The sequence below is a fragment of the Musca domestica genome, unplaced genomic scaffold, assembly GCF_030504385.1.
Source record: "Musca domestica strain aabys unplaced genomic scaffold, Musca_domestica.polishedcontigs.V.1.1 44, whole genome shotgun sequence".
Classification (NCBI taxonomy): Eukaryota; Metazoa; Arthropoda; class Insecta; order Diptera; family Muscidae; genus Musca; species Musca domestica.
In genome coordinates, this window is record NW_026712334.1 from 273,707 (window position 1) to 296,724 (window position 23,018).

The 23,018-nt window shown below is 33.9% G+C and overlaps 1 protein-coding gene across 1 annotated transcript in view; it reads left to right on the forward strand.

Moving 5' to 3' along the window:
* The first annotated feature begins 3,478 nt into the window (after positions 1-3,478).
* LOC101897825 (putative protein kinase C delta type homolog) overlaps positions 3,479-23,018 on the forward strand; it is a 103,017-nt gene continuing 83,477 nt past the window's right edge. The window contains exon 1 of the mRNA XM_059127294.1: positions 3,479-4,064. The gene's annotated coding sequence lies outside the window, so the exon portion shown is untranslated. The remainder of the gene's footprint in view (positions 4,065-23,018) is intronic.

Genomic DNA, 23,018 nt, shown 5'->3' on the forward strand with positions numbered 1-23,018 from the left:
CCCCCTGAGAGAGAATTGTCAATACAGGTCCACGATATCGTATATCCCCCATATAACGGTACCCCCCAATATTCGGTATTTTGATGATTTTACCCACATTTTTCAATAGGATTGTCTGAAAATCCACACAAGGAGTTCGTTGTGGGTACTTTATACCTCGACAGAGAATTATCTATATAGGTCCACAATATCGTATATCCCCCATATAACTGTACTACCCTATATTCGGTATTTTGATGATTTCAGACACATTTTTCAACGGAATTGTCTGAAATTCCACACAAGGGGTTCTTTGTGAGCACTTTACCCCCTGACATAGAGTTCTCTATATAGGTTCACAATATCGTATAGCCCCCATATAACGGTACCCCCGTTATTCGGTATTTTGATGATTTTAGCTATATATTCCAATGGTATTCTCTGAAAATCCACACAAGTATTTCTTTGTGAGCACTTTAACCCCTGAAAGGTATTTGTCTATATAGGTGCACAATATCGTATATCCCCCATATAACGGTACCCCCGATATTCGGGATTTTGATGATTTTAGCCACATTTCCCAATGGAATTATCTGAAAATCCACAGAAGGAGTTCCTTGTGAGTACTTTACTCCCAGACATAGATTTGTCTATATAGGTCCACAATAGCGTATATCCCCCATATATCGGCACCTTCCGATATTAGGTATTTTAAAGATTTTAACAGAATTTTCAATGGATTTTTTTTTTTTTTTTTTTTTTTTTAATATTTTCTAATTCGTTCCAAATGGTGGAGGGTATTCAAAGTTCGGCCCGGCCGAACTTACTGCTTTTTTACTTGTCAAAGGCTCACTTTTGACCATTACAGTGATGCTAATAGTCAATATATCGGATATGTAATAAAATATGTACAATAAATATGTTAAAAGAAATAGATCTTAGTTATTCTCCTCGTAAGTCAAAAACCTCTGGACATATTTTCTCAATTCCCTTCAATTCGGAATGGTCTCTTGCGTGATGGAATTCAAGCCTGATAGTGTGATTTCTTTATATTTGGCTGCAAAACCACAAGTGGCTATCGTTAGAGCACTCCAGCATTAAAATGTGAATAAATCTTTTGCGTCTCGTGCCACCGCTCGTTACCGTGATACTGGTAGCGTAGCCCGACGTCAAGGAAGTGGACGAAAGAAAAAAGCAACATCAGCAGAAATGGTTCGAAAAGTCAAGAAGCGACTTCGTGCCAAAAGTGACCAGTTCGAACAAATCTAAACTTATTCTAAAATTTGATCCAATTTCCGACATTTTTTGCTTTCATTCAATAAAATTAAAAAAAAATGTAAAAATTATGGCGTTTGTCTGTGTTGCAGTTTTTTTTTATCTCACCCTGTATATGTGTGAGTAACCTACTGATACTTTTTAACTTGTCTGAGGGGCTCAGTCTCATGTACTTGTGCATGGTCTCGTGACTTCGGTGAAAAATATCTAACTCTTTTTGATTATATTATGGCATTATTTTAATTATGAGATGGCCTTGAAAAATATATATGAATGTCATAAATGTACTATTCTCATAGCGATTATAGTTGTCTGGAAAATTTTGGTTTTTAGATCCATGAGGATAGTACGAATAAGGGAACGTTATGATGACAATTATACAGCAAATTATTGTAATATAGGGTATCACCCTTCCGATATAATTTTTGCTTACTTGCATACGCTTTAGGACAGGTACGAACTTGGGTAATAATGGCTTATTTCTCTTGGTAACTACCCCTCAATAGGAACTTTTTTAAATAATAACAATTTTCGTTATATGAGAATGTCAATGTCCGATTTTCTTTTAATTTTTAGGCCCATTTTTTAAATTAATTATTTATTTATTTTTTTGAAATTTAAGCATTGCGAAACTAGACTGGACCTTTTTATACCTACCTTAAGAATAAATATATATTATTTAAAATTAATACATATTTCTTATATCCAGCCTTTGATATAGTGCAAATTTGGTCCGTGGTAGTGTTCATATTAGGAGCGACAGCTTTCTCTTTAGTATTAGTGAATATGTCTAATATGATGTTCCAATCCTTAGGGCACGCCCCCAAAACGTTATTCAAAAATAAAAGGGTAGTAAAATTTGTTTCCGATATTGTTGGTCTGAATTATTTTAAGACGTCATATGTATCATGTATGTATGTATTAAAGACGACCATACGTATACATAAATCGAAACTTTAACTATATCGGTCTTAAGAACTTAACTGTATTCCCTAAAGCATGGAAATATTTGTTCAGTAGAGCTTAAATTTAAAATTATCCATAATTGGAAATAAGTTTCCTCTGAGCTGAATCCAGTCCTCCATTAAAAGACCCCCTGCCATCAATATTATTACTACGAGAGCAAGTGGCATAAACAAGAAAACAATCAAAGCATTCCATTGCACATAACAACAAACTCATTTGCTCAGGAAAATTTCCCAGATTTTCCTCTTCCATGCACAGCGTACTAGCACACGGAAAATAATTGAGAGAATATTTTCTTCCCTCACTTCACACAAAAAGAACGAAAAAAACCATGATGAATTTTACACACAGAACACCATAGCTACTCAGTTGCGGCCGAACTGGCGTCCATCGCATTGAGATCGAGGAAATGTGGAGATCACTTTTAGATACGGGCCATACTTGCAACTGAACAAATGTGCGGAAAAATATAGAACGAACGGAGAGAAAATATAAAGAAAAAAAAAAACATTTTGTTAAAAAAAAAAACACAAAAAAACAGAAGGCAACGAAATGTTTTCGGAAAAACCTATTATACAGTTACCTCGTCATTGTCGGTGGCTAAAAAAGAACAACAGCAGCATGGAGATGTGGCAATAATATACAAATATTTAGGTGTTTTACACGTTTGAGTGTGTATGTGTGTGTGTGAATATTGTGGCCTATAAATTGAATATATCAGGGCCATTATAGGCCCACCAAACAAAAAGTTCGAAAAAAGTGATACAAAACAGATCCCACAAAAAAAAAAAATAAGGAATACATTATTTAATGCGAGTGTGTGTGAATGGAAAGTGATTGAAAGAAAATTGTACATGGAAAAAATGTTTGATTCAATGAAACATATTATATGTATATTTGTTGTTTTTTAGATATTGAAATAAAGCTAAAAATCAAATGAATTTCATTGAGAACAAAATAATCAAAATTTTTGGAAAAAACGAAGATTTTTACAGAAAAAATATATTTTCTTTCCAAACCAAGATCAAGAGAATTGCAATTCAGTGGTATTATTATTTTTTGGATGATAAATTGCAGACCAATACCATACCTTTTAACGGAACATGAAAATATATGTATGTGAATCCACCTGTATCAAAATTCAAACAAGGCGAATGATCGACAGAAAATGTTACCAATAGTGACGTCATAATTAAAAGAATTATATTACAACAATTATAAATAATTAAAAATTAAAAAATGTGATTATAAAATATTTCCAAAAAAAGGAAAAAACAAAAGCAAAATTTCCAGCATATATCCATCCGGCCATACTTAAAAATAAATACAAAAAAAAAGTGAAGTAAATATAAATAATTAACCAAAACAATCGAAGCATACATATTTTTTCGATTGCTCAGACCACACCATCATAAAAATTTGTTTTTTTGATTGTTTTTTTTTTCGGCGTTTCTCTGGCTCTTGACTCACCTCAACGCCAATGAAAAGGAAAGACAACCAAATCAAAGAGATTATCAGTATTTACTTTAAAACGAATAGATTGGGGCGTTATCTCTTATTTTCTTCTCTTTAATTGATACACCTAACCAACACGAAGAGCCAGCCAATGTTGGAAAAAAGTGAAAACCATCAGGAAAATAATTGAAAATCAAAATTATTTGAAAAGTTTTTGTGAAAGTAAAAGTTGTTGAAAAAATTGCAAAGAAATTCTTACAAAAAAATAAAGAAAGAAATGTTTCTACGAATTACAAGCAGATGAGTGATTGGAATTTTTTTTTTCGCCTACATATTTATATTTTATAAACACTGCCATTGTGGATACATAAAAACTCATCACATCTGAGGTGAGAATTAAAATATATTTTTAAGAATAAACAAAATTAAATTTTAGATGTAATTCCATTCACTTGATGTGGTCTATTTATATTTTTTAAAAGACAATTCGTCAGCACCTTTTACCTTTTATGATATGGAAGAAAAACCCTGAAATTTAAAAAAAAAATCCATTGAAAAATTTTGGTATAATTTAAAAAATTCCGAGTATAAGGTATGGGACTATAATAAAACAATCAATTATATATCAGCGGAGCCGATGCCCATTACGATCTCAAAATACCAATTTTGAGATAATTCTTATGAAAAATAGGGATGTTGCATGGGTCTATGGGAAGTCGAGGATGTGCACAGGCAATTTCTGTCCTACGAAGAAGTGCCCATTGTAAAATCCAAATTGGAAATAATTCCGGTAAAAAAGCGTAGAACAAATAATAAATATCCCAAATATAGGTAGGTGTCCTTATACAGGGGTTATGGAAGTCTTGTATCTGTATAACAATTTTCTGTCAGTATGAGTAATATTCATTACGAACTATAAATACAAAATGTGATATAATTCCGTTGAAAATACACAAATTGACACAAATCATCAAAATACCGAAAATCGGGGAATATATCTAAACTTTCATCTATATGGATAGCTCTTTGTAAAAAATGTTTCCTATATAAAGGAAACACAAACTACAAAACTGTCAAAAACGTTAAATCTGGCAGTACAGTTATATTTTGGGGATATATTAAAATGAGGAACTGTCAATAACTGTCAATATTAAAAAAAAAAAAAAAATTTGGGATCTAAAATGCATCAACCTACTACATTTTTAAAGAAATTATTGTCAATATTATCAATTCAAATTAGAATTTTTTTTCTCTTAAAATTTTATTAAAAAATAAATATTTTCCAGAGCATATTATCAACTTTGAATACATGAAATGCGCCATAGGTTCCTACTCTGATATATATATTTCTTCGTGGAATTTGGTGCATATAACAAAATTGGAACAAGTGTGCAAAATTTAGTGGAAATCGGTTGATATATAGATATAGCTCCCATATATATTCTTCTTCCGATTTGTTAAATTTTTCCTCCATAGCCGTATTATGCACTCCATAACAACGATACTCGAAGAAATGTATCGAATATATCGCAGAAATACTTTTGCAATATTTTATTGAGATCGGTTCAGATGTGGATGTAGCTCCCATATATATCTTTACTCGATTTCAAGTTTATTGTACGCCAAAAGGCTAATATCAGTCCAAATGACCTGAATTTTGGCACATCAGACCGAATGCAGTGAAAATCGGTTCAGATATAGCTATAGCTCCCATAAATATGTTTCATGCGATTTTGTATTTTACTCCCTCACACCCGTAAAATACCCTCTACAACAACGATATTTGGTACCAACTATCAGATACAGCATTTCCTAGATTTAATAAAGATCAGTTCAGATTTTGCTCCCATATATATCTTCACCTGATTTAGTTAAAAATTAGGACAGAACTTTTAAAATACAAAAAATCCGAAGAAACCGTTGTATGGGCTAAACCAGGACCGATATATTCCATTTTCAATACTAAATATCTCAGGAACGATAAAAATACCCGCCCAAAATTTCAAAGCCCTATTTTTATTTATTTCAGAGCCCATGTCTCACTCCACATATTAAAAGTGTTTTTTTATCTATTATGTCTTTGGCAACATTAGATTAAACAGATCACGCACGTTTCGAGCAAAAGTTTGATTGAGGCCAGTCTTAATGATGATAATCAACCATCGAAAATTTTGAGGAGGGATGTAGACGTAGGCTAAAATATAAAATTACTGCTGGAAGACACGCACCGAAAAACAAAATGTGTTATATCTGGAATATAAAAAAAAAAACTAAACCTATCCAGACGTTTTTTCCAGAAGACATTCAAAATGAACCCGAAATAACAAACTACAAATAAAGGGAGGAATCAAAACCTTCAAAACGTGCACATATATAAGAGTTATATTGGGTAGAGGTACTGAGGCTGGTGCATGCAACTTCGTTTTTCAAAATACAGCTGGTGTTATAATTGAAGCCAAACGACCTACTGCAACGCAGAATTTGTGGAAAGTTGGCCGAAGGGAAACCTTATTTTTCAAAAAAATAAAGAACATTGAAAGAGAACATTGGAAACCAATATTTCGTGGTGTTACATAATTTTTGGCCCAATCAAACTTATAATACCCCCAACACATAGTGTTGTAGGGTATAAAAACTGCAACCAAATTCAGACTGCAGTCATTTTTAAGCCACTCGTCCTATAGCTGTTGAAATTATTCCAGTGACAGCTCATTATATTGTTTTCAAGCGTACAAAAAATCTTGTTGAGAATTTTCCAGAAAAAAAAATTATTCGTAATGGAATTCAAGTGTGATTTCTTTATATTTGGCTGGAAAACCAGAAGTGGCTATCATTAGAGCACTCCAGCATTTAAATTTGAATAAATCTTTTGTGTCTCGTACTATCGCTCGTTACCGTGGTTCAGGTATCGTAGCCCGAAATGATTCGAAAAAGTAAAGAACCGACTTGATCGAAACCCGCGTTACTGTGGCCGAAAAATGGACTGTGAGCTGAACATATCGCAATATTCCATTCAGCAAATATTGTAATATTAGCTCGGGGTAAAGCCATTGAAATTCTAAAAAGTGCAAGAACTTACACCGGAGCAGAAAGAAAAAAGACTCAAAAGAGCTAAAGAGTTGCTTCACTTGGCAGTAGTGCTAAACTGTCGAATTTGGGTTTTTCCGATGAGAAACATTCGTTGTCCAGCAGTTTGTAAACAAACAAAATGATTGTGTTTGCTTCCAGCGCTGGCCATGGTGATGGTGTAGGCCACCATTACAGACGATGGTCGCTCTCCGCTCGTATTAATCGACCGTGGCACCAGAATTAATGCCGAAGATTATCGCGAAAATATTCTGGAGGGTGTATTAAAGCCTTGGACACGCAAACGTTTTGGCCGCTGACCTTGGACATTCCAACAGAACCCAGCACCATCGCACTCAGCACGCGCCACCCAAGAATGGTTACAAAATGAGGTTCTTCGCTTCATTTCCAGGGCACAATGGCCGCCAAAATCTCCGGATACCAATCAGTTGGACTATTGTGTCTGGGGTGTTTTGGAAAACAAGGTTGGCACTAAAACATACCAAAGTGTCGATCACCTCAAGCAAGCGCTTCGCCGGGAATGGGGTAAAATACCGCAGAGCAACATTCGGGCAGCGTGTGACGGTTTCATTGGCAGTTTGAAGGCCATAATTCGTGCCAAAGGTGACCAATTCGAACAAATCTAGACTTATTCTAAAATGTGATGCTATTTGCAACATTGCGAAAAAAAACTTAAAAATGATGGCGTTTTACTTTGTTGCAGTTTTTTTATCTCACCCTGTATTTATTAAGAACAATTTTCCTGTTTATTTGAAAACAAAGAAAAACGAAGTTGCATGCACCAGCCTCAGTACCTCTACCCAATATAACTCTTATATATGTGCACGTTTTGATGGTTTTGATTCCTCCCTTTATTTGTAGTTTGTTATTTCGGGTTCATTTTGAATGTCTTCTGGAAAAAACGTCTGGATAGGTTTAGTTTTTTTTTTTATATTCCAGATATAACACATTTTGTTTTTCGGTGCGTGTCTTCCAGCAGTAATTTTATATTTTAGCCTTTAATATTTGTAGCCATCCAATTATGGGCATTTGGGATGGCTTAGTAATATTTCTCAACTGAGTAATTTTAAAATTAAAAAAAGAACATTTAGGCATTTTTTCATAGAAAAACAAATCGAATTCTTTGAAATGGAAATTTTCACCACGATAACCGCAAAAAAATGAATGTTTTGATAAATAATAACAAGCGTTTTTTTTCGTGTTAATTGGCAAATGATTATTTGTTTTCAAAACGATTTCATCATGTGAGGATGAGTATTTTCATACAATGTATGGGAAATATTTCCCCCCTCAATAAAAAAGAGGTACTACATTATGACGTGTCTTTCCGTAACTGTTAAGAAGCGTTATGATTTACTAGTTTGCTTTTCTCTATCTCCCGCGCAATGTATTTATAGGAAGATACATATGTGCGAAAAAATGTTTAATATCAAGCAATTTTTCTTTCATTACTCCATTGAAATGTTTGCCCTCTTGTATTGGTTTTAAAAATACCTTTTTTCGAATTCTAAAAATAGTAGGCGATAATCGTTCTAAACGCTGAATGAATGAGGTGTGTGTTTTTTTCGAAATGCAATATAAACTACAGTTAGGCAAATTAATTTTTCTTTTGTTATGCACATACATTCTTACATACATAAATACATACATATGTATGTATGCATAAATATATGTATGTTATTTGTCTATAAGTGGCGTTGCGTGGTCCATTTAGTTTCTTATTAATGGCTTTGGCATAATAAAATCGTAAAAATTCCTCTTAAATTTGTGTTGTTTGATGTTGTTGTTGTTGTGTTTGCTATTCAACAAAGTATCTACGTCACGACATTATTATTGAACATTTTCTTTCACGGTTGAGTATCAATAGAAACAAAAGCGTGAAATTACTAAACAGCTTGCCAAAATCTAATGCAATTTGAAAGAACATGAACGAGGGGTGAATTGAGGAAAAGGCTTGTTTGGAACTAGCAAATGCCCGCTACTTCGTCAGCGATACGTTCATAGTACTGATTTCCAAAATCACCTCTTTCGCTCAATTACAGACACCAATAGTGACATCCATATCAAATTTGAAAATTTTAGCTCTACGCCCTCATCCAATACCAAATGTAGTAGCGTTTAGTGCTTTTCGTAGACCTGACTACGCATTTTCAAATCAATCTCCACATCGCAAGACCAGATACCAACAGTGACTTTAATATCAAAATTTCAGCTCTGTAAATTCCCCCATTGCCGAAATTAGTAAAATTATAGCACACATTTTTAAAAACCATCTCAGTATCTCAACCAAAGACACCAACAGTTACATCATTGGCACTGAATTTCAGCTCTACATTTTCACTCAATACCAAATTTAGTAATATTTAGTACTTTCGGTACAATTATAGTACCCATTTCCAAAACCACTTCCATATCTCACTTTAAGATACCAACAGACAATTTTCTGTCATAGGCTGTAGTATCCATTACGAATATCAAATAAACAATAAATGTTAAACAATTCCGGTGTATAATGTCGCTAAAATCATCAAAATACCGAATATCGGAAGGTACCGTTATATGGGGGCGAAGACGAAGACGTGGACCTACATGGCCCATTTTCTGTCTTAGGCTGTAGTATCCACTACGAACTTCAAATAACAAATTTGAAACAATTTTCGTAAATATTGTCGCAAAAATCATGAAAATACTGCATATCGGGAGGTACCGTTATATGGGGGCCATACGAAGACGTATACCTACATGGCCCATTTTCAATGCCAAATGCCCTGCAGACATAATACACATTTGAGCTAATTTTAATCAACTTTATTCATTTCGTTCGGAAGCTAGAGTGATTTCCACAGACGGACAGACGGACGAACATCGCTAAATCGACAAAATTTTAGCCTGATTATGAATATATATACTTTGGAGGGTCTTAAATGTATATTTCGAGGTGTTACAAACGGAATGACAAACTTAACAATAGTGCATCTGTAGTATCCATTTAGAAGTTTAGTACCATTTTCGGTAGATCTATCCTGCACTCCATCAGTGACTCTCATTTCAAATTCCATTTTTTGAACATTTTAGTACTTTGAGTACACTTTTAGCTCGTATTTTCGGAAACCCAGACTTATCTAACCCCTACCCACCAACATTGATCCATGTAGGCTTTCAACAGTCTTTTTTCAGCAGTTTCTCCTTAGGGGAAACATAAGATATTTCCGTACTTGTTTATACCCTCCACCATACATAGTTTGTAACTCATCGAAATAATCATTTTAGACCCAACAAAGTACATATATATATTCTTGATCAGCGTAAAATTCTAAAACGATTTAGCCCTGTCCGTCCGTCTGTTCGTCTTTCCCTCTGTTGTAATCACGCTACAGGCTAAACGAATTAAGATGGAAGGCTAAAACTTTGCCCAGATCTCTCTTTTGTCTGCAGGCAGGTCAAGTTCGAAGATGGGCTTTATCGGTCCACGATATCGTATATCCCCCATATAACGGTACCCCCCGATATTCGGCATTTCGATGATTTTAGTCGCATTTTTCGACGGAATTGTCTAAAATTCTACACAAGGGGTTCCTTGTGAGCACTTTACCCCCTGAAAGAGAATTGTCCATATAAGTCCAAAATATCGTATAAACCCAATATAACGGTATCCCCCGATATTCGGGATTTTAATAATTTAAGCCACATTTTCCAATGGAATGGTCTGAAAATCCTCACAACGAGTTCCTTGTAAGTACTTTATTCATTGAAAGAGAATTATCTATATAGGTCCACGATATAATATAGTCCACATATAATAGTACACCCCTATATGCGGTATTTTGATGATTTTAGCCACATTTTTCAGCGGAATTGTCTGAGATTCTACACAAGGAGTTCTTTGTGAACACTTTACCCACTGACAGGGAGTTCTCTATATAGGTCCATTGTATCGTATTTCGGTATTCGGTATTTCGATGATTTTAGCCACATTTTTAAGCGGAATTGTCTTCAATTCTATACAAGAAGCCGACCTTTCTGCTTTTTTATTTGTTTTATTCCAGCATTTCCGTAAATATTATTTCAAATATTAGGATGCTTATAGACTCAAAAAATATTCAACTTTCTGCAAATAAAAAAAAACTCCTATCTCACATAAAACGAAGAAACTACCATCATATGTAGGGCCAACTTAAGGTCTAAATTTTTGAATAATATTATCTCCAATTAAATGTTATAAAGTAGCCGATTCTCTTCAAATCTTACTGTCTCATATAAGATGCAATTTGAGAATTGAATATATCGGTTCAATGTGTGCAATGAGTACCCATTTTGTAAATAGAAGACCAGACCAGGATACTAAGTCCTCCATTTAAATCATTTATGTGTATATTTAATATCAAATAGGGAAAAAACTCTAAGAACCATATAAGTTCAATAACATGTTACATCTGGAAACTCACTTCAAACTAGATTCATTTTTAAAAACAAAGTATGCAGTTCAAAAAAAATCTTGCATTGCAATTATTAATAAATGTTATATAACTGTTTTCCAATGTTAATTCAAATAAACTCAAATACAATAAATATTTCCAAAACATTAGATCGGATTTGCCAAGTTTATCCAAAAAAAAAAAAATCAATAATTTAAACAGAATCAGTTAATTTTATGTTGTTGCTAAAGACAAAAGAAATATACAATGAGAGATCAATAAATATTTTTAATAGACATTTTATATTCATCGGCAATATCGGCCGTAAAAATTGATTGCATTTAATATATAGTACAATTTTTGAAATACGCGTGGGTTCGAAATAACAAAAAAAGGCTATAAATTTAATGTCATTCGATGAAGGTCTGAGTAATGATTTTCACACATACATATACACATATATGTATGTATTGAAGTTTATTTTTATTCCATTGTGTATACAAAAATCTATTTTGGCAAAACAAAAAATCTAAAAATTTTCGATATAAGATTAATAGAACATCTTTTGAATTCGTTAGTATCTCATAGGTAGTTAAACTTTTGATCAGGTATTATAAGTTTGATTGGGCCAAAAATGTGAAATAAATATATCAGATATATATAGCGAAATATATACAATGTATATATATAAAGGAAGGGGATGTTAGTTAGAATGCTTATATCTCAAGAATGGCTGGACCGATTGTGACAAATTTTGTCAATTAAGAATGCCCTCTTGGCATAAAAGTATAAAATCTAAAAAAATCGCATTAAAAATATCGATAATGATGTAAATATAGATTTTATAGTATTTTGTGACATTTTTTATTTTTCATATTTTTTATCGCATGCGATTTTTTCAATTTGACTTATAAAATTGAAGTGTATATTTTGTAATATTTTTTCACCTTACAACACAGGTTGGGGTTATTATATACAGATTGCAATTATCGTCCGGTCCTCACGAAAATTTTCACAAGGGTAGGGTTAGGCTCTGAAGGGCTAGGCCTATTGTTTTCAAAGATGTCCGCAATATATATAGGTGTTGAACTTGACCAACAAAAAATATTCCTGATTTTGCAGGCGTTATAAAGGTCACAAATAGAAACCAAAGGACACGAAATCTCGCATGAAGTTAGTGTTTAGGACAGCGGGTAGAATGGATCACTACTTTAGTGCACAAAATACCAGCATTACTTACAGGCGATATCCGAAATACACAAGAGGCGAACTTCTGTCTTTTTTTGCTGATTTCGTTGACGAATATAGCCAAATATCGTAGATAAGCAAATCATATAGATGAGTCTAAATTTGGAGATACAGAGGGGCCTCTTGCATTTGGAGATGATCGCAAAATATTCTCAAATGAACCAAAAACAGAAAAAAAATCCTGATCACATAATTCAAGCCAATCGATACGCCTGAGGATAGAGCACTACGGAGTGCGAAATTATTAGGCCTGGTCAAAATGCTAAGAGTAATATCTGGGCAGTGCTCCGTGATATAATTTCAAAAGCGAAATCTTCCAAAATGGATTTGGACATAAGGGGCTTCTAACATTTTGTAGTGTTGTAGGGTATCACATGGTCGGCCCCGCAAGACTCTAGCCTTTGCTTACTTGTTTTATGGTAGAGGGGATGATTTTTAAGTAGGGACGACTGTCATAACTTGGTACGGGAATTAATTATTGAGCAACAGACTGTTGCCTGGGCATTAATCTTTTTCGCCGAAGCCCTCAATATAATGGAACATAACGAAATATAATGCTTCGAGACTTAACGTCCTGCGATTTTGAGAAGGAATATTTTCCCTCAATCAAGGGAAAAGCCGCAACCATTAACCTTTGGAATTGTGTGAAACGCTGTATTCGCAATAGGTCCCAATCTCACTGTCCAAAAATGATTTAAATAGAGCCATGCTTTTTTTAGCTCCATATAACGTTATTTCCCGGGATATTGTTGTTGATGATTTTTACATGAAAATCTCTTCAATTTGCAATTTCATGTTCGTAAAGAGAACCAATTCCTCTCAAAGAAACTTTAACAGGTAGGTCTATATTTATACCCTACACCACAAGGTGGTCAGGGTATTATGTCTTTGTGCATTTGTTTGTAACAGGCAAAAGGAAACGAGATAGACCCATAGTTCCTTTTGATGATCTGCATGGAATCACATTCTGAGTCGATTTATGCATGTCCGCCCGTCCGTCTGTCCGTCCATGTATTTTTGTAAACAAAGTACAGGTCGCATTTATTGCCCGATCCAGATGAAATTTTGCGCAGATCATTTGTTTGGCCCAAAGACGAACCCTATTGAAATTGGAGATAATCGGTCAAAATTTAGATATAGCTCCCATATATATGTTCGTCCGATTTGCCTTTTATTGTGCACGAAACGTGTAATATCAGCCCGAATTGTATGGAATTTTGCATATACACCCAAATTAGGCCTGAAAATATGTATGCCAAATTTGATCGAAATCGGTTCAGATATAGCTATAGCTCCCATATATATTGTTCATCCGATTTGTTATTTTTGTCCACCGCCGCCGTAATATGCACTTTGCAACAACAATATTTGGGGAAACATATCAAATACAGCTCAGAAATACATTTGCTAAATTTTATCGAGATCGGTTCAGATTTGGATATAGCTCCCATATATAACTTCGTCCGATTTACTTTTTATTGTGCACCAAACGTCTAATATTTGTCCAAATGGGATGGAATTTGGCACTTACGACCGAATTGAGTCTAGAAGCTAGTATGTCAAATTTGGTGAAGATCGGTTCAGATATATCTATAGCTTCCATATATATTATTCATCCGATTTGTTACATTTGTTACCCACAACCGTAACATGCACTCCGTAACAACGATATTCAGGGTTATATATCAAATACAGCTCAGAAATATCTTCGCTAAATTTTATCGACATCGGTTCAGATTTGGATATAGCTCCCATATATATCTTTATCCGATTTCAAATTAATTGTGCACCAAATGGGCAATTCCGAATTTAAAAGATACAAATGCTTCGGCATATTTAGTCCTTTGAACTTTTAATTATAATTATAATCATAGCGTGTATGATTGAATTATCCCATAAAAACTTTTAATTTTTATGTGGAGCTCTACTAAATTAGCAGAGTGGTGTAGGGTATCATAAAGTCGGCCCCGCCCGACTTTAAGACTTTCTTTACTGGTTTTCATATATATAAGCATTGTTTCGCTTAAATATTTCAATGGAATTGTCTGGAGTTCTAGACCACTTTCTCACAAAAAAATGGTCTAGATTAGTCTATATATGCGTATAGCCCCGTAATAACTATACCTCTAAATATCTGAAATTTTGAAGCATTCTTCGATGAAATAATTAAAAATTTTGACATTTGCGCAAAACATTTTTTACAGGATAACGTTGTCGTGTATTCAGTAAATTACGGCACCTCCGGGATTATGATTGTTTTAGCCACATTTTTGAACGGAATCGGAATTGAAATCGACTCAGATTTGGATATTGCATCCATATATATTTTTCGCCAATTTCATATATTTGATGCACAAAACACGATACGTGTGTCAGATTGCAATGAAATTCGACATGAGTGACTAGATTTGGTACACAAAAAAATTTGGCAAATTATATGGAAATCGGTGATGATTTGAATATAGCTCCCATATATATTTTCGATTTCGTTTATATGAAATCGATTCCGATCGATTCCAATGAAATTTGGAATGTGTGACGGCATTTTGATCAGAAAATAATTTGTCTAATTATCTTGAAATCGGTTTAGATTTGGATATAGCTCTCAAATATATTTTCCGAAGATTTCACATATTTGATGCACCAAACACGAGACATATGTCCGATTCCAATAAAATTCGGATTGAGTGAATAAATTTGGTACAAAAATAAATTGGTCAAATTATATTCAAATCGTTTCAGATTTGGATATAGCTCCCATATATTTTTTCGGCAGATTTTATATATTTGATGCAACCAAAGCAATATGTATGTCCGATTCCAATAAAATTCGTTCAAAGAGACAAAATATGGTACCAAAAAAAATTTACCAAATTATATTGAAATCGGTTGAGGTTTTGGGTATAGCTCCAATATATATATTTCGGCCGATTTCATGTATGTTATGTATCAAACACGATATGTATGTCCGATTTCAATGAAATTCAGAATGTGTGGCAGAATTTAGTTACAATAATAAATTTCACAAATTAGTTAGAAATTGGTTAAGATTCCCATGTATATTCTGGGCCGATTTCACATATATGATGCACCAAACACGGTATGTACCTCCAATATCAATGAGATATAGAAAGTGTGACGGAATTTGGTGTGAAAGTAAATTTTATCAAATTATTTTGAAATCGGTTCAGATTGGGATATGATTTTATTAAGAAGCATAGACCCACATCGCCTTTGCAATGGAATTAGGCTAACAGTTGAAAACTACACATGAATGTAATTGAGGGTACGATTATTATGGGGAAGTATGTTGCTACCTCGAATTCACTAATTGCAACAGAAATGTCACTCAACCTCAAAAGATTGCAGTTTCCAGCACGCTTGGAATTTGCTATGAACCTTCGAAATATCGAGGATCAGGATGTACCAAAATATGGTGATTGGAAAATTCATCTAGACGTCTAGAATACTTACAATTACGAGGTACCTTTATAATAAACTGTATGAGAAATTAAAATTTACATAAAAAGAATCGGAAGTATTAAAATGCAGAAAATTTGGTTCGAAATCGTGGCTGCAACTCTTAAAATGCCGAAAATCAGGAGGTACCAATTTTTGGAAGCCATACCTAAACATGGATCGATATAGCCCTTTTTTTAAACCAAATATCTTTAGAGTTCTACAAAGGACTTTAGCAAATTTAATTCATTTATGTATTTACTTTGTGGCCTCTATCTTGATTTCAGCAGACGGATACAGTTTAATCAATGTAAAATGTTATGCTGATCACGGATACATATATTTTATGGGGTCTCCGATGAGAATTCCAAAGCATTTTGAGAGCATGTACCCTTGTTCTGTACTATGAACTTTTCAAGGTTATCCCTCCTACTACATTTAAAACACATTCAATTAAAATTTATTAAATAGTTTTGTTAAAATTTAATTTGTGTGTTTTTATTTAATGATGAAGAAAAGATGAAAAAGGCCCCATTTTCGATTCAAGTTAATTAAAAGAAAAAACGAAAACCGATTTAATCCAAATAAACAATTGCCAGAAACAAGGCAACAAAAACGAATAGTCCAAATATGAAAGCAAGTGTTATCAATTGAAATGAAAAGTGTCTGTTTGGAGGTCTATTTTTTTGTGTGTTTTGCAAATACATTCCACAGCAACGGATCATTCATCGATTTAGTTTTCAATTAATTGAATATAGATTTATGTACACAACACCCTATGAGAGGCATATTAAATATATACACACATATATATTTTTTATTATTATAACAACATATTTAATTTATTAATATTTTTCTGATATAAATACGGGTGACACACCGTACAGGAAAATAACTTTAATAACTTTTTAAAACAAGTTAAAAAGCAGTAAGTTCGGCCGTGTCGAACTTTGAATACCCTCCACCATTTGGAACTAATTTGAAAATTTTCCAAAAATAAAATCCTTAAAAAATTCTGTTAACATTTTAAAAACACCGAATATAGCCGTTATCTTGGGGTCTATATGACGTAGCATTATTTGTCATAAGCCATTACCATATTCAAATTCGAAACTTGAAATAAACGGTGAATAATGTAGCTAAAATCATCAAAATGTCGTATATAGGGAGGTAACGTTATACCGGAGCTGCGCGAAGACCTGGACCAGCACATAAAATTTTCTGTCACAGGCTGTAGCATCCATTACGAACTTCAAATACGACATCTCAAACAATTTCGGTGGGTTTTGTACCTAAACTCGTCAAAATACCGAATATAGGGAGGTACTGATATATGGGGCCTATACGAAAACCTGGACCTGCATAGACAATTTTCTGTCACAGACTGCAGTTCCCATTACGAACTTCAAATAACAAATTTGAAACAATTCCGGTGAATATTGTCGCTAAAATCATCCAAATACCGAATATAGGGAGGTGCCGTTATATGGGGGCTATACGAAGACGGAGACCTCTACAGATAATTTTCTGTCTTAAGCTGTAGTATCCATTTCGAACTTGAAATACCAAATTTGAAACAATTCCGGTGATTAATGTCGCTAAAATCATCAAAATTTTCTGTCTTAAGCTGTAGTATCCATTTCGAACTTCAAATACCAAATTTGAAACAATTCCGGTAATTAATGTCGCTTAAACCATCGAAATACCGAATATAGGGACGTGCTGTAATATAGGGGCTATACGAAGACGGAGACCTGCACAGATAATTTTCTGTCTTAAGCTGTAGTATCCATTTCGAATTTGAAATACCAAATTTGAAACAATTCCGGTGAATAATGTGGCTAAAATCATCAAAATACCGAATATCGGAAGGTACCGTTATATGGGGCTATACGAAGACGTGGACCTGCACAGATAATTTTCTGCCATACTCTGTAGTATCCATTTCGAACTTCAAATACCAAAGTTGAAACAATTCCGGTTAATAATATCGCTAAAATCATGAAAATACCGAATATCGGGAGGTACCGTCATATGGGGGATATATGAAAACGTGGACCTACATGGCCCATTTACGAACTTAACCTATCTACGCAATTCGTAAATTTCTAGTATTGTAGTGTACTAAATTTAACATTGCAATCACTATTTTATATATATTTAACCAACTGTTGCGTGATTCGTACGTAATTTTCACATTCCAATCTTTGAATTGAATGTAAATTTGATAGGCTTTATTGCGCGTTGTTTTGTTTGATTTGCCGATATTCTGTTGTATTTATTTACGTGTTTGCTGTCGTTTTTTTTCTTGCGAACACACTGAAAATGTTTATTTATAAACGATGAAAACACGTTTTCCCAACGTCATACCTACGATGTAACAACTTTCGACAAGTATACAATTCACACCAATATCACCCAATGACAACATTGGCAAAAAGAACAACAACGCCAAAGATAATTGAAATTAGGAAGACACGAACGGCATGAACATCATGATCATAGTCTTGACAATGGCATGTCCAACAATCTTTTTGTCGGACAGGTGCCACGACGAAATATTGAGATTTTTTTGTGTGAAATAGGGTTCGAAAGTGTTATACTAAGTAAATAAATCTAAATGGTTGATATCATACAAGTTGCATGTAAAATAAATGTATACGCAATAAAAAAGCAATTGGTTTGGCAAACAATTTCAACTTCCGCGAAAATCATTGAACTTGATATCTAAAGGTGTGTCATCCTCAATGTAATGAAGAAATACTATTGTTTTCCTTTTCTATTATTGCAACTTCGGGTTCAGTAAATAGTTAACTAGTCCAATATATTCAGTTGTAAAAATGTGGTCCGTGCCTTTAAAATATCCATAATGGGGCTGTTTTTTCTGAAATATCGACCTACTTGGAAATTTTTACCAAAATATGTTCTAATCCTTCAGATTTAAAAATAACAAATTACTGTAATTTTATTTTTTTGATTTTCGACAGTAAAACAGTAATTTTAGTTTAAAAGTGTGACTAGGACCTAAAGAAAAACTAACAAGTAAAGAGTTCGGCCGCTCTGAACTTTTTATGTGAAAAATATGTCTCGAAGGGGTTTGTGTCATATCTGTCATTGTAAAAATTCCAAAATTCAAAAATGTGACTAAAATTATCAGAATACCAAATATCGGGAGGATTGGGGCTATAGGAAAACGTTGACCCATATAGAAATTGTTCTGCTACAGCAGCAGAACCCTTTAAAAAATCCGAATATCGAATTTTTAAGGATTTCGTTAGAAAATTTGGCTATATCACGATAATACCGAATGCCTTGATACCGTTATATGTATGTGGGCTATGGGAAAATGTGATCATATATAGAAACTATTCAGCCAATGGAGATAGAAGCCGTTATGAACCCGTTATGAACCAATTCGAATTCGAAAAAATTTCAGATGTATTAGAAAAAAATGTTTACTGGAAAATTTGATAGAATTGTCATTTTTTGTACCCTCCACCATTCTATGGAGGGTACCTTAACTTTGTCATTTTGTTTGTAACTCCCTGAAATGCTCATGATAGAGACTAAAAGTACATTCATAGTGAAATAAAAAAAACTGCAATAAAGTCAAACGCCATAATTTTTACATTTTTTTAAATTTTTTTGAATGAAAGCAAACAATTTCGGAAACAGCATCAACTATTAGAATAAGTTTAGATTTATTCGAATTGGTCACCTTTGGCACGAATTATGGCCTTCAAACTGCCAATGAAACCGTCACACGCTGCCCGAATGTTGCTCTGTGGTATTTTGGTCCATTCCCGGCGAAGCGCTTGCTTGAGGTGCTCGACACTTTGGTATTTTTTAGTGCCAACTTGGCATTCCAAAATACTCCAGACACAATAGTCCAACAGATTGGTATCCGGAGATTTTCCATTCCATTATGCGTTGGAAATGAAGCGAGGAACCTTATTTTGTAACCATTCTTGGGTGGCGCGTGCTGAGTGCGATGGTGCTGAGTCCTGTTGGAATGTCCAAGGTCTGCGGCCAATATGTTTGCGTGCCCAAGGCTTTACGAGCGGAGAGCGACCATCTTCTGTTATGGCGGCCCAAACCATCACCATGGCCGGCGCTTAAGTTCTGGTGGCCAACCGAAAGTGCACATTTTCAGCTGATGGTACGAGACACAAAAGATTTATTCACATTTAAATGCTGGAGCGCTCTAACGATAGCCACTTATGGTTTTCCAGCTAAACATAAAGAAATCACACTATCACGCTTGAATTCCATCACGAGTAACTATTTTTCTGGAAAATTCTCACCAAAATGCTTTTGTACACTTGTAAACAATATAATGAGCTGTCACAGGAATACTTTTAACAGCTGTCTGAAGTTGGTTGCAGTTTTTTTCATCTTACACTGTATACCCCCCAACATTTGGAAGGTAATAATATGTCTATCAATGCCGGAAATTTCAATATTCGAGGCATATGTGTCACTTCTATTATTATGAACACACTAACCAAATTTCAAACATTTCCATTAAAAATAGCTAAAATCATCCGAATGCCGAATATTGGATGGTGGTTGTGAAAAACCTTGTCATACATATAAATTGTTCTGCTACAGAAGTACAACCCTTGACGAAATCCAAATACCGAATGTTTAGTAATTTCGTTAAAAAATGTGACAAAAAAAATACCCACTATCTGGAAATACCCTAATATAGGGGCTGGGTATATCAAAACGAGGAAATACATTGGCAATTTTTAAGTACAGTGGCTGGTATCATTTGCGAACAACATAACGTAACAAAGACCAAACTGAAACCGATTCGTTTTGAAAATATGAATAAAATCGTAAAGACATTCAATATCTGTCGTTGCCGTTTTATGGAGACTGTAAGGAAACGTGGTTTTACATAGACAATGTTCCCAATAATAGCGAATATCGGTAGATACCAGGGCTATAACAAAACGTGGACCTATTCTACCAAAGGAGGTAGAAACTGTTACGAGCTCTAAATACCGAATTTTAAGTTATTCCAATAGAAATTATATTCGAAAGCGTTGACCAATACAGCTCATCTTCGAATTTGAGCTGTATGCTTTCGACAAAATAAAGCTTTGTGCAAAATCTTAGCTTTCTATCACGGACTGATGGCAATGGCTCAATCGAATAGAATTTTACGGTGATCAAGAATATATATACTTTGTTAGGTATAAAATAATTAATTTGATGTGTTACGAACGAAATGACAAACTTAATATACTCACTATACCATGAGTGGTGGGGGTATAAAACGGGTATGAAGGTAATATCAAAACGTGGATCGATATTAAAAGAAGATACAGATACTCGGTATTTTGATAATCCTAGTCATATTTACCCACAAAATTGTTTCAAATTGATATTTAAGAAGCTTTTGTAGATGACAATCATTGAAGTATAAAATGGTCTATGGAGGTTCCCGTTTTGGTATGGCACCCATACAACGGGGTTTCACCTTTAATTGGGTTATTCGATTAATACTGCTCACAACTTTTTATTGTGGAATTGCAGTCTCATCCCTAACATATACACTTCGCCTCCACGCAAATATATGGATCTTCATTGGATCGGTTCACTCCATTTGATATCTTCTGCAAAATTTATAAAAAGTATACACCTGCTCCCACAAGTTAAAAATAACACTGGGATTGACAAAGGTGAAAGAAGTTTTTGAAGTTGCTACAATTATTGAATTGGATCTCTCGCCTAATCTGGTCAGATGGATTACTTAGCGAAATTCTCATTAACAAATAAAAGGTTTATTAACATCATGGCAACAGTAACTAATTACAAAATATCATCGTTATCCCTTATTTATAAGAAGTTAGTACTTACCAAACTGTCATTAAGATCCAATAAAAAAACAGTCGTTCAATTCTTAGAACACAGGAGTTGGATTTATGTTTAATTTCGCTACACTTAAATTTGTGGCTTATTATTTTGTTTGCCTGATGGATTAAACATTTACGCCAAATTTGAAGTACTTGCTTCTGCACTGAATTCGATTGGTTATACCAAAATCCATTCCATTTGGACGAATATTACACATATGGCGGAGGAAAATATATGTGGGAGCTATATTCAACAATTTCACTAGCGTTCGTCCTTGGGCCAAACGAATAATTTGTAGACAATTTCATCTCAATCAGACAATAAATGCGACCAAATACAAACATAAACGGACCGACATGCGTAAACCGACTCAGAATGTGATTCTATAAAGATCATTACAAGGAACTATCGGTCTATCTCCTCTCTCCTGAACCACAGTGTGGTGAAGGGTATAAAAAAATAAGGAGCATACACTTCTTTCTTTATCTTCGATTTATGCTGTATTCTTAAACACAATAGTTCGCCGATTTTTAATATAAATACTGATTTGAGATATACTTTCAAAGAATTTTTGTTTTCATTTTTTACCCACTATCCATTATTTGTTTTTCTTTCTCAGTTTCAGAATAATAACCTAGAAATTGGTATAAGGAAATTTCATTCATACTTTTCCCTCTTCGTTTAAAAATAAAATAAAACAAAACAAAAAACATTTAACGCTAACATTGAAAGTGGATATTTCATGTGGGCATTGTGTCAAATAATTTTAGTGTTCTAAACAAGCCCTCAACGGATATTTATATATGTACAAATGATTTGAATGAAAACAAAACAAAAGAATTATTTTGCTTAAAAAGTAAAGAAATCGAAACAAAAAATATTTGCGTAGATAAACGAAACGGAAGCACTTTTGACAAACTAAAACAAAGGAAAAATACGTAACGGATGCTTTCATTTAAATTTCATTTTATTTTACTTGGGCATATGACTCTCCGATGTGAAAAAATCTTCTGGTATGGTGTTTAAACAATTCTCTTCTTAAACGATTTGGGCACTCGGAGGCAGTATCCAATTTAGGCAAAACTTGCACATCGAAATTTTATCATACTTAGGTCGAGTTTGGAGTTAGACAATATCGATCCAATCCTTCTGGTACTTTTCCTACAATAGTTTATGTTCAAGGGAACTAGTTTCTATCAAAGGACATGAAAAGATAGTCCAATGGTGCTTAGGCAGGCGCAAAAATGTTCCAGCTCCTGCCAGTACCTC